The sequence below is a fragment of the Pyrgilauda ruficollis genome, unplaced genomic scaffold (genome assembly GCF_017590135.1).
Source record: "Pyrgilauda ruficollis isolate IOZ18807 unplaced genomic scaffold, ASM1759013v1 scaffold22, whole genome shotgun sequence".
Classification (NCBI taxonomy): Eukaryota; Metazoa; Chordata; class Aves; order Passeriformes; family Passeridae; genus Pyrgilauda; species Pyrgilauda ruficollis.
In genome coordinates, this window is record NW_024521428.1 from 4,609,212 (window position 1) to 4,622,942 (window position 13,731).

Sequence of the window (13,731 nt, forward strand, 5' to 3'; positions counted from 1 at the left end):
CGGCGGGAGGCGGCTCCGCGCCGGGCGGGCACGGCCGAGCCCCCATCTTGGGGAGGCCCTGCCCGCCGCGTTCGGTCGCCGGCGCTGTCACCGGCAGCGCTGCCGGCTCTGTCCGTGCGCCCTGGGCCCTCGCTGTGGCTCGTCCGAGCCGTGCCGGGCTGCGGCGGTGCGCGGAAACAGCGTGTGTGGAAGGTACAGCGCGTAAACAGCCGCCTCCGGGGGGGACGCGGGAGCGAGACAGCGAGCACAGGGATGATGTTTAACCTCCCCTAATTGATTACAGGCCGGGGTTCACGGTTCCTTTCCTATGTTGAGAAGCCTTAAAAGGAAGCAGATTGTGTGTTTAGTTTGGTGCATATTTCGGATTTTTGCCCGTTTATTGAGCTGGAATATGGTTGTGAAATATGGTAGAAATGCCTTTGCAGTACTGATGCACCATCATCCGTCTTATGTGGGCTTGGCAGAGCAGCGCTAAGAATGAACTTGAAGCTTTAGCCCAGTGGCATACATTCCCCCACACCATGAGCAAAGTCAATATATGCTGATCACAGCCCAGTTTGGACTGCAGAGACACTAGAGGGGATTTTGCCTGCGTGGTCCAGCACGGCGTTGACAGAAGCTCTCCATCCGCAGGCCGATATCATCCTTCTGCAGAAGCCTCTGCTGTTGAGCTTGTCTAGGCTGGCAGTAGAGACCCAGCTGGGAGGGTCTTGCTGGGTTACTTCTTAAGCAACAGAGGCAGAGACTCATCTTTGTCTCTGCCCTCAAACTCTAGAAAACCCTGTTGTGCTGAAAACAAGATTACTTTGCAGTTTCCCACTGCAGAACTACTGTTTGTTAACGCTTTTCACAAAAGCTCTTAATTAAAAGCTTATTAAGTTTTTCTTCCTGCTTCTGAAAATCTTAATTCAGTGGACCGCCTTGCTTCTAGGAACTCAGAGAACGCAGTATCTTGCCAATTTTTTCACAAGTATCTCTGAGTCTCTATGCAAATGTTAGGTGGGAGCAAATGGTGGGGGGGGGGGGTGCATATGTATTTTTGGCAGGAACTTGACATTCAGTGTTCTTAAATTTAGAAGTTCTGGCACTTTCAAACTTTGAGGTGGATGTGACCTCTTTTACTCACTGTTCCCTGCTGCAGTACTAAGTTGATAGCAAATCATGATTTCAGGGCTGTTCTCAAGTATCTGTATCCAAGCTGTATGTATTTTGCTAGATGCATGACAACTTTGCCTCTGATTTAATTTATTTTTAATGAGCTAATTTTAACTTAATCTGTAGTGGGTGGTAGCTTGCAGGGAGCCATGGAGAAACAAAGAACCCTGCCAAAGTGTGGCAAAAGAACCATGTGATCTTCAGAGGGTGTTGGGCTCCCTTACTGAAGACAATGATGACATCTCTGCAGAAACTTGCTTATTTTACATCTGTCTAATTTGCTGTCAGTTGAGACTAAAGGCTGTACCCCTTCTCAGGTAGCAGAATTTTCAGTCTTAAGGTCTCAGATATATTGAGGGTTGGATGTCATTAATCATCTCTTAGACCTGTTCAAATCCAGTCTGATTGTGCAGATGCTGTATTAAATGGAGGTTCTCCCTGTGAACTGACTGCTAGGAGAAATGACTGCTTTGTTTCCTATATGTTCCGGTTCCTCAGTCTCTGTATTATTTGACTAGAATTAGGAAGGAAAATGAGAAGGCCAAGAATCCCCTTTCAGTTCTTGTTTCCTTGTTAAGATTTAATTCAGGCTTCTGGGCTGTGCTCTGCTACAGCAAATTTTAATTGCCAATTTCTAGTGTGTAAGATGCACTGTTAGAATATAATACTTTAGGACCCCCTTTGTAGATATCTCTGTTGGAAAAACCCCCATTTCGTGACTGGATATGAAGAGCAATTTCCTTGCTTGGAGATGGAGTTTGAAACCTCTATCTGTTGTATTTGAAGAGAGATGGGAGATCAAATAATACAGACAGAACAGCTCAGAGCTCTGTCTTACACGTTCTTTGCTTCTGCTTGCCAATTCCCTTCCTGTTTCTTGTCTGATAAACTGAATTTCCTCTCCATTGTTGGATTATCTACCTAAATCTCAAACAGACATCCTTTGCAGAAACATTGTTGGAAAATGTTGTTGACCTTGGAAGAAGAAAGCTTTAGGGTGTTTCTACTTCATGCACATCTGTCAGACAGATAGGCATAGCCTCAAAAGTATTTAAATCACACTTATTGCTGCTTTATCTAATACAATAAGCTCTTTCCTACAGATGAAGTTGATTCTTCTGGCTCAGACAGAAGGAGGCATTTCCCTTTTCTGCTTCACAGGCACCTCCTGCTACTGCTGCCTTCCTTCCCTTGCTTCCCGTGTTCTGTTCTCTGTAGTGCTTTGCTTACTGTGTGAACTGTCACCAAAGGCTGGTGGCATGTGAGGCAAAACCATGAGGAGCAAATCAGGTGATGTACAGAAAATGACAGGAACATTGTAAATTCAGGACATGACTGAGAGGAGGGCGTGTCTTGACTGCACAGGGGAGTGGTAGGGTCATAGTCTTTGTGGTTTGTGTCGTGCACGGTAAGGGAGGTATCCAGGAGGTAAGGCAAACACTCCAGGCTTTCCTGGCAATTACTGCTCTCTTTTCCCTGTACTGTAAACGGGTTCATGACGTTGCATGAGCCAACACAGGTGGACATTGTGCTTCTGTCAGCACATCAATCCACCTACTTTGGTCTCTCACAGAGAAAAGACAGGTGCCAGTTCTACAGAAATATGTTAGCACTTCTGAAAACAGCATTTGAAACTCTCAGTGAAGTATATTCATTCAGCAAGAGGGCTCTTTCTGGACTTCCACTGAATGTGAAATTCTTGAATTTATGATGATTTTACCAAATATGAAATAAATAGTGAATTGGGAAATTGAAGTACCAAGGTACATCCTAACTTAGTTAAAACCATCTTGATGATATATAAGAGAGTAATGTAGTTTTTTCCTGACTTTCCAGGCAAGTTGAGCTCTTGACCTTAGGTGAAGGAGACTTTCTGTCCAGCTTGTAGTATGTGACCAAGGATTTCTCTGCAACAGAGGTTTGTAAATGTCCATCAGTATTCTTTAAAAGTACTCATTATGTACAGCAGTGAGATACTGCTAAGACCTTGTATGAAACCAGCAGGATATTTTCAAAAAAAACATTGACATTCTTGAGCTGTTACATTTAGACATGGCCCACTTGTGCCCTTCAATGTTCTTGTATATCTCACGAATGCCTGCATCTTGTTTGTGCATCTGCTGCTGTGGTGTGCTGACAGAGAAGCCTGTTGTGTGTGAGTTGCTTCTCTCTAAATACAGCTGTGTTCTTCCAGTTTGCTGCAGACAGAGCAGATTACCTCCTTGTGAAGGAGTAGCAAGTGAGGTGAAAGGGAATAGCATAGGAGAAAAGGAGTGGGGATATAGGGGAGGGATGTGAAGCCAAGTTATTTAGGAAATAGGTTTCCTAAAATAGATTAGGAAATAGGTTAGGAAAAGACAGTACAGGAAGGAGGACAGATAGCAATAGGAAACATTCATCCAGTATGTTTCTCATCAAGGTTTTGTAGCATTTTCCAGTGGAGCACTTTGGAAACTGTAATATCTGAAAAAAATCTGGAAGTATTCCAACCTGTAGCTCTAGCTGGGGTGTGGTTGGGGGGGACGCAAAAGCAGAGGCTGGGCTTTATAGCTGGGCTTTCCTGGCAAGTGCATCCTGAATCTGAGCATGTGTGAAGCAAGTGGGGCTGTGTCACTCTGAGTGAGAACCTGCAGACAGAGGCCTTAATACAAGGTTTGTGTGCTGCTCACTTCCATTGCTAGGTAAGATGTTTTAGAGCTGTTGGGGTCATCAGCTCTCACAAGCATGGGTATTTTGGTCTTCCTTAACAAAATAATAGGTGTTACCATGCATCTAAACGTAGAAGAATAATTATTCTTCCCACAGTCTGACTAATTATAGGAAGCATGTATGTACAGATGTTGCAAATCTTTGGAAACAGCACACTTCAATCCCTTGGGGCAGTTTATAGTTAAGGTACCCTTACTGCAATGTTGCAAACTGTGCAGAATCCTGCAGCTATAACCAATTCCTGTGAATGCCTCTGCACATGCTCAGTTCCCACCTTTTATGCAAGACTAAGAAGCTCAGATTAACTCTGTGCGAAAAACTGTTTTACTTGGCTCTGCCCTGTTGTATCACTGAGTTTTCTCTGATTTCCTTCCAGCAAAATAAAATGTGATTAGAAAGAATTTTATACCTGGATTTTCTCCTTGCCATGAGTAGAACAAGTCTCTAAAGTGGAAATTACAGCTTGGAGTGAAGACACAGAGATTTGCTGAGAATTTGTTCTTCCACTCATTCTCTGTTGTTAAATCTATTGTGTTGAAATGCAATGCTGGGTTTACTGCTAAGGTTAGGCATTGGATCTTTCTATAATTCCTGGTTTTGTTTGCTTCAAGTCTTAACCCTTGGCAGTCTGAAGCTTGGATTCAGACTTAAGAAGAATTTTTAAACAATTATCCAGTCTTTAAGTGTTATAATAAGCCTTCAGAAAGAAATGGCTTTGTATCAGGTATTTTAAAAATACTTGGCCTGTTTGGAGTCTCTTCTGTTCTTTTTCAGCTCTTTCTCTACATTTTCTGTGTGATGACCAGTGTTAAGATAATAATTTTTCATAGTTTGCTAAGCCTCTAATTTTGCACAGTGCTCTTTCAAAAACCAACTTGGGGAGTGGGGGTGGTGTTTGTGTTTCACTGAATAGAGTAGGTATTTATTTCTAAAAATGTCTAAAGATGTAAATTATTTTAGTTTTCCCCCTTACCCACCTACATTTTGTCTTACCAGTAACAATTCTTTCAATCATGTAGCTACTTTTTACATTCATTAGGCTGGAAACTACTGCCTCCCACAGCAGGGCAGGTGGAACGAAATGTGTCCCTACGCTTCAGCAGCTTTAGTGCAAAGTTCAGTGTCTTAATTTAAACTGTTGGCTTGACATTTCTGAAGAGTGTTCACTAGATCTGGTCCATTGACTTTGCTTGGGAGGCTGTAAACTTGAACAGCAGTGTGGTAATATCTTCAGTCACCAGAGCTACTTGCCGAGCTCTTAGTATCATTTTTCTGTTATATTTTTTACCAGAAAGTACTAAGTGCTAGTGCACTGTTAATTCTGATAACAGTTCTGTAAATATTAAAACTTACTGTACATTGCATAACTTCTTTTTAAAAAGGTTCTCACATGTTGTCTTGTAGAAGATGCTACACATAAAATGTAAAATCTGGGATAAATCTTCCTGTCCAAGTCCAGAAGTCTACATAGCATTTCTCAGCATTTCTGTTTTTGAGAATGGACATTATCTGCATGAGAGAATTATCTCATGACTTACAGGTTTTATGGGTCACTTTTTAAAGTTCAAAATTGTACGGTATCATACAGACAGTTACAGCAACAATTAATATGATACCAGTAGATGATAATTTCAGTAGAAAAGCCTTAAATATATTTATATATATATGTACATTTAAAAGATGGTGTCACAGCTAGAAGCTGGAAGCTTTTGGCCTGTGACACAACTCCCTGTGGACTCACAAACTTGCTTCAAAATGTGACTGTCCAGCCACATATTTCTATGAACATGGATGAACATGGTCCTCAAGGTTTTGCAGTGATCATAACTTCTACTCCCGAAGTGTGGGTGAGCCACCCATTATTATTCCTGAGACTGGGAGAAGTGTTTGGAACTGGTTCCCTGCCAAGTGGAAAGCAATGCTGCTCCATATAAATGTGACAGTTCAGGGGCACGAATACAGCATTTTAAACTGTAAATGACCCACACTGCTGTCAAAAGAGCTGTCTTAAAAGAGCAATCTATGTAGCCACAGTTTAGCCCTGTGGATTCCAATTATGCTAAATCTTAGTTAGATGATCTACTTTTCTCTTGTTGTATTTAGTGCACAGGGGGGGTCTAATCTGGGGACGAACTGTTCAGTGACTCTCAGTGAGTGTAACAGATTTATTTGTTGCAGAAATTGGAAGTTGTACAGCCATCAAAGCAGGAGATTAAAGGAAGAGGAGGACAAAATTGTTTTTTTAATTGAAAGCTGCATCCTTCCAGAGGCCTGTGACACAGCCCTACCACTCCTCAGAGTTTCTGTGTGGTGCAAGGCAAGTCTGAAAATTTTCCTTTTGCTATTGGTCAGTACAATATTTCTCAGAATTTGTGTGCCTAATTCAAGATCTGGTTTCAGTTTCATAGAACATTTAAGCCCTCCCATCTATTACTGCATATATTATGTAAAAGGCTGTTTACTTCCAATGTTGAATCGTGGGATTCTTGAGCTGGACACCCAAGCTAGTTGGTACTTGATTCTTTCTGCAGAAGCTGGCTGGTTTTCCCTTGAAATCTGTGTCCAGTATATCTCCCCTTCCCAGAGATAGTTCCCAGCCTCCTTGCACTAGTTTAGACTGCTCCCTTTGGTTTTCTTCCTTATGCTATTTGTCCCATCTCTTTGGTCTGCCCATTTTTGGCAATTTCCCAGCTTTTTACTGCAAAGATTCCCCTCAGCCAAGTTGTTTCTGACTTTATTTCTGGCTCCAAACATCAGTTCTGGTCTTCTGACAGCTTGCCAGTATTGCTCCTCAGTTTCTTTTTTTGCTCCTTTGGTTTGGCCATTTTTACTTGTGTTTTTTAATTTATTATTTCTTTCTTATCCCTGAAGGTTTGTCATAGAAATACAGGTTCTGTTGGCCAAGTTCAATATATAGCCAAACTTTTGGATGATTTATTATAAGGAATTGTCTTCTGATCCCCTTGGGGTGCCTGTAAGGCAGTGCATGTGCAAATATGATACCTGTGGAAATCAAAAGTACTCATTCTTTTGGCATCTTTGGAGGTTTTAGTTGTGAATTAACCTCTACTGGATCTGTGTTTACTGTGACTTTTTAAAGGATTACAATAGAAAGGAAAGACTTACAGTTGGTTGTTTTTGGTTTCTTTTCATATTATGCAAAATGTTTTTTCTTTAGACCTTACTCTTGGTAGCAACTGAACTGTTTGAGTTGAAACTGATGATTGTTCTTTAAAAACCAGTCTGAGACAAACACTCAGCATGAAAAATTTCTGAGCACAAAATTTGGAAAAATATAAGCAAGTGAAAAGAATAGTCTTTTAAGAAGTGGTGTTGAGCAGGCATAGTTGCAGGCACAGATGCTACTGGTCCCACTTTCTGATTACTTCTCCTGTGCTGAACACTTAGAAAGTGCTTTACAAACTGTTCATTCACTTCATGGGAGCCTGTGTATCTGTTCAGTGGCCTGGCAGTGTAATGTTTGACATGCAGTTGCATACAAGAGGTTTTTAAAATAGTGGAACTAGTGATGGCATTTCAGTGACTCGGCCATTAGAAAAAAAGGGGAAATCATGTGTTAAGGAGGAACTGCTTTCACTGTAAGCAGAGATTTTCCTTCTCTACCCCTTTAGGTAAGAATAGTGGAAATGTTGAAGTGCACCTTTGCTTTGAAGTCTAGCAAAACCCTTTCCCTTCCCAAGGAATGTACCTTTTCTCCAACAACCGTGAGGAAACATTTGTTGAGCAAATAACCCAAAATGTATGGTTGCTGCCATCTAAGTTGTCAGCATTACTTAGAGTGTTTTATTTCTAGTAATAGACAGACTTAATCTTTAAAAGTTTGTAAGACTTGAGAAAGCTACATATGCTCTGATTGAATCTTTTCTACACTATGTTTCCTTTGGCAAGAACAGTTTACCCAAGCATACATGTTCCTGTTAGTTTGACCCCATCTATATTTTAGTGAAATTACCCTTTCCAAGAAGTATCAGTAAAAACTGTATTTTTGGTAGAAATACTAGTGGCTGTGGTAGCAGGGCTAGAGACACAGACATCCAGCATGAGCTATGGATTTACAGCTTCACTTGATCTAGAGATAGATATGGAAAAAGCCTTGTTAATTCTGTCTCAAGTTCTCACTTTGTTATTGCTGTGTCATGGTATTTTGAAATGTTCTGTACTTAATATATGAATGGCCAATTACAGTTCTGTGTTCCCAAGAGGCTTTCAAGCTGGAAGCAAGCAATCTTTTATGACCAGAAGATTGTATACTCTATAAAAAGAAAACACAGCAAAATACAGTCAGTCAAGAGGAGTTTCAGGAATAGCAGAATTTCAGGTGACACACAGCATGCTATTTTACTATTTTTAATGGAGAGCTCTGCTTGGCATGCCTTTTGTAATTCCACTATTCCTGGAGCTGTAGGCTTTGTGGTTTTCTCAACCATAAGCCTAAGGGTTACCCTAACCCTAAGTGGAACAGTAAATGCATCCTTTTGCTGAAGCACAGGTTCCCAGCACATTGGTGGTGCCAAGGAAAATGGTGTGGAGGGAGCAGTGTTGTGGCAGTGCCGTGCTCCTCTTGGTCTGATACTTTCCATCTGAGACCTGCTGCTGAGATTTATAAATTAGGGCTTGTGAACAGTTGGTGCAACTAATAATAATTAAAAATAAACTGTGAGATCTGAGGATTAGAGGAAGCAAGAAGAGCTAAAAAGCCATCAATTTTCTTGCCTTTTTTTGTTGTTTGTTTATTTTTTAGCATCCTGGTTAGAGAGCCCTTGAAGATTCATTCCTCTAGGGAGGGTAATGTTATGTGGCTCTGGAAGGAGGAGAGCTTCAGTTTACCTAAAATGTTGCAAGAGCTTGAGAATAAAAAAAAGAAAATATAAGTGTTACTGCCATAAGTAGACGTAAAAAGTGTTACTTCTATAAATAGAAGGAAAAGGGATTTATTTTCAATTACTCCTTTTTTGTCATTGTTCAGTTATGATTCCACATTGGGATTAGACTAGAATTTGGATCAGTTGAAACAGGGAGGCTGTGAAGGTGGCAAGAGATATATGCCTGAACAGAAAGGGTACTTGCAGAGCACAAGCTGAGAGGCATGGTCTGCCCGTGAAAGTTTGGCAGGATTATATATGAGTTCTAAGCTCACAGACTTTCAAAGACCTTGACGTTGGTTTATGGATAATATAGGGAAAATATAATTTATCTGTCATTTTGATGATATTGCTGGGAAGGAGATAATGGAAGACACTCTAGAATTGTGATTGAAGATCAGGAGAACATAAAGAGCTGCAAGAAGGAAGACTTGAAAAAACAAAACAAAATCACCAAAACAACCCTCTAAAAAAAGATTAAAAAAAGAAAAATAAAGGAAGGGGAACTATGAACTCTGAGAGAATTTTGGTACTGGTGAATTAACAGAATTAGCAGTCAGAAAGTGAAAGTACGCAAAAGTTTAGAAGTTGGGAGAATTGCATTTCTCAGAAAGAAAATGAAAGGAGAAGCAGCTCTCAGCATAATACATTTTAAAAATACTGAAATAATGCTTTAAAAGAGTACCTTCAAAGTACTGTGCAAATTAGAAGATCCAGTACAGAGGCTGTGTGGAACTTTTAAGTGATAAGGATTTGCTCTACTTTCAAAACCAGCACACTAAAGCATAAAAGGAAGAAAGAAAACTTAAAAGTGAAGCATGAGGTTCCCATGCTGACTACTATAGATACCTAAATCAAAGAAAACCATTAATTTTAGCTGATGTGTATAAAAATAATCTTTCAGTTTACATGGTTATCCAAAAATATTCTTAGCTACTTTGATTTTAGTGACAATGATTACTAATATGAAAACTTCTTTAATGGCTACCCTGTGGGTAGAAATAAGTATGCAAATGTAATTAATTTCCAGAGAGGAAGAAAGATGACTTAAAAATAAAATTGTGGTTGATAGTTGACTATGTCTTCAACAAGACATTGACATCAAGGAAATGGTTTGTTATATTGTCAGGAACTCTGCATTCTGGATCTCATCTTTGCTGTTTCCATCAGCTGTAAGATAAAGTTGCCACTTTCTACTCTTTTGGTCTAAATGAACAGCTTTTTGCTTTTGACAGGGTGCTTTGTTAGGCTGTTTGTCAAGGTGAAACACTTGTGGCTGGAAGTTTGTGTGGAAGCTGGAAGTTTGATGTGGTACTAAAATGTTGGCTTGTAATCATTCCTGTCAGGTAGCTCTGAGTACCACAGCATATGGGATGTAAAGGGTTTTTTTGTTTCCTACTGAACCAAAGTCGAGTAACATCCCACAGGAAATAAACCCTTCTATCCTCCTGGAGGCTGGGCAGCATGAGAGGTGGTTCTGGTCAGCCTCTGTCTCCAAAGAGCTGCTTGCTGACCTTCCCAAGCTGGCAAATGGAAGTCAGTCCCCTTGCCCATCCCATCACCTGCCTCCCTGTTTGCCTTTGAACAGCTGTTGTACCCTTTTACAAAGTGAATGGGTGTGTGTGTAGGAAGGGTTTGGTTAACATTGTTTAAATGTATTGGGCAGGTACCCACCACTGAGAAAAGTTTGTCTGAGATTATTGTTTGTTAATGAGAGCGGGATGATGGAATAGTGCAGAATATATTTGTGCTCTCCTGTTGTGGCTGGAAATAATCTGGGTGTAGGCCTGGTTTTCTCCTAAATGATGTATTGAACATGGCTGAGAGCAGGCACTGTGAGTTAGGTAATGGGATGGGGGGCTAGGTTGAAAAGAAGGTTGAAAAGGAAGATAAAGCTACATGTTTCCTTCCTACATTGTATAGTTTTATTGGGTTGTTTTTCATGTTTTTGGAAATTTATTTGAATATCCTTCAATAAGGTTTAGTGAAGTTTTCTGTGAGAAAAAGCAACTGCTTCTCTATGTGTACACAGAATGTGCTTATATTTACCAAAATACCAGCACAGTTGATAATTCTTGTCTTTTTCTGGCAGCCCAGCTAAAGCCATTTTCCATGTTACCTTTCAGGCACATCCTGCTTTTTTCTATCTGATTTTTATGCAAAGAAACTGTACCATATGCTATTTAGACCTGTTACTCTGTGTCTGTGTGGTTGAAATGCTAAAAAAAGTCCCTTCCCAGAGACCTCCTGTCACATTCACGCTTGACAGTGATATTTTGGTACTGATGAGTGTGTATGACATTGCATTTATCAGATACTGAATTCCTCTGCAACACTCAGCATTGGGTGCTAGCAGGGGTGGAAATGAAGGCAGAGTTTAGGCTCAAGAGGGGTGTTCCTGGCAGTAATGATCAGTGTGGAAATCCTTGAAATGACAGACATTATGAGTAAATGCGGTAATATGAGTAGTAGGGGAGCAGTCTCCTCTCTGAACAGGAGGGGAACATTAAGCTGGAGTGGGAGCTCTGTGATGTCCTCATGAAGATGATTTTTACTAGAAAACATGGTGGTGGGTAATGAGAGGGACATGCAGCACGTTGGAAGGCTTTGGAGATATGATACTGTCATTTGTTTGCACTGTCGGGCTGACTGGCCTGTTGTTCCTCTGGAAAGGATTTGCTAACAACTGTGTGAAAATCTTACAAATGAAGGCATAGCCCCATGTAGCAGCAGTAGTCTACCTGTTGGATCTGGAACTTCTCTCTTATAACTGCTTGAATCTGAAATCTATTACTGTTTGACCTCCAGGCTTTAACTGAATTTCCATATTCAGAGCACTGGATGTTGACTTTCAGATGGAAGTGGAGACAAGTTCTCTCATAAAGAGTCACAGAAAATCTGCTGCTGTCTGCACCTTCACTTTGCTGATAACACAGCTTTTAATATCATGCTCCTAATTAACTTGATACCCTGCTTCCATTTCTCGGTGCCAGAAGAATGCCTGAAGCAAAGTGGATTTGCTGCTGTCATTGGAGAACTGATTTCAGGCAAAGTTAAAAGGAGAGAGGAGGGGTGGGGGAGAAACATTGTTGCAGGTTGATAACATATTTAAATAATTATTGTAAGAAGGTATTTTGTATCAAAATCAGTTGTCTTCTATATTTTTATTGAAGTCTTAGTTTTTAATTTGCTGTTAATGTAAAATGCAGCACTTGAGATTTGAGATGGCATTGCACACAGTGTCTATTTTTAATGTTGGAGTTTTATCCTCTCAGGAACACAGTATTTGCTTAATCATACCCTCTTGGATCTTATCTTCTTCTTTTCCCACCCATCTTTTTTACCCATAGTTCAGATGGCCGGCTGGATATCTGTTCTTTGGATGCATCAGCATGAAATTTTGCAGATGACCACCTGTCTTAATACATGTGAAGCTGTGATCACAGTTTTTTAAACAGTGCCAGAGATGCTGAATTATGTTTGCAGTATTGCAAATCACTTTAATTAGTCTTGACTGAAAAAAAAGAGATGGCATAAATCCCACTTTACTAATGTGCTTCTATGAGTCATTAGCAGTGGTTATCTAGATGTGATTGCAAAAGGTAGTTTTTACCAACACAAATGGGCCAGGGCAGGGCAATAAGGGAATTGCTGTGGTGTAGCTCAGGTAGAGCTATTTTTATGTTTTTGGACATGTAGGAGAAGAAACTTCTCGTGTATTTTATTCCCCATAGTACTTTGTAGCTGGGATCTGGACTACCATGCTATGATATCTACTAATCAGACATGACAGTAATGTCTGATTAGTACAATGATTGCTGCTGCATAAAGTAAACATACATCCTGTACTCTGACTTTGGGAAAGTTCTGCATTTCTGTGTGTTTTTATTTTGGTATGCTGTAAAACTCTGAGTTTTGTTTCACATGGTGAATTTGCTCAGATCTTTCTAAATGTAGACAATTCTAAATGTAATTAAATGTATTGCACTGTATGATGTGATTTTTTTCTTTCTTTCTTTCAACCATCATCCCTTTTTAAGTAAAGAAAACAAATCCCACGAAACTAATTTCATATTTTTGGATTACCACATCTATTTATGGCTGCTTGCATCGTGGGGGAAAAATGCAACACGACTCACAGGAGGGTGACATAGAAGGCTAAATGTGGCTGTTGACTGCTGAGACTTCCAGTCCTTTTAGAACATCCCAAGAAACAGTATTAGCAGTAACTTCACAAATAGCTCTTTGGGTTTTAGGGTGGTTTTGTTTATGTTTTGGTACAAGTCACCACCTGGTTTAGAATCTGCAGGCTTTGCTTTTCTTTTCTTTGTTGTCGCTGGTTTTGTCCCAGGAATCGCTGGTAGAAGGGGTGAGTGGCCATGGGTGGACAGAACCCAGAGAGATGTGAAATGTAATGCAGTTGCTGGTTGTTACAGTGCAATCAGTAATAATGTTGCTTTGGAAAAAACTATGTGTTCTTTCCCAGGCAGGGTGAATGTAGGCTTTGAGATGAAGAATTTTCTTAATGCTTGAGAAATTAAAATCAATGCTTACTTATTGCTCAAAGAAAACAAAGTCTAAAAATGGAAACAACTCATGATGGTAAATTATTTTGCTGGACAGAGTTGTTGCTACCCTTGAAATTGGCTTTTAATTTCAGAGAAATAGAATGCAATTGGTAGCTGTCTCTTACATAGTGTGTTATTCAGGAGCTCTCCAAAAACAATGAAAAGGCCAATGAAAATATTATGTTTTTTTTCCTTTTTGACATATTGGCCACTTTCCTCTTTTGATTTGACCTAATAATGGCAGAATTTTAATGATAAAATGATTTGAACATACGGCTGTTGTTTTTTTGGCTATTGGCACAGTAAAACATCTGTAGATGGTTTTCTGCTCAGAAAAAGGTGTTTGTCTACATATCTGTAGGTGAGAAATATCTGCAAAAATGTAAACTTACATATGCCTGTCAGTTCCATATGCA

The 13,731-nt window shown here is 40.1% G+C and overlaps 1 protein-coding gene across 5 annotated transcripts in view; it reads left to right on the plus strand.

Annotated features, from left to right (window-relative positions):
• The first annotated feature begins 173 nt into the window (after positions 1 to 173).
• Positions 174 to 13,731, plus strand: part of INPP4A (inositol polyphosphate-4-phosphatase type I A) — a 111,303-nt gene continuing 97,745 nt past the window's right edge. For 2 of the 5 annotated variants that reach the window (XM_041468388.1, XM_041468389.1), the window contains exons 1-2: positions 175 to 192; positions 6,043 to 6,211. The gene's annotated coding sequence lies outside the window, so the exon portion shown is untranslated. Of the gene's footprint in view, positions 193 to 2,990; positions 3,074 to 6,042; positions 6,212 to 13,731 lie in introns of those variants that run through there. The other 3 variants (XM_041468387.1, XM_041468377.1, XM_041468379.1) reach the window with 3 other exon arrangements.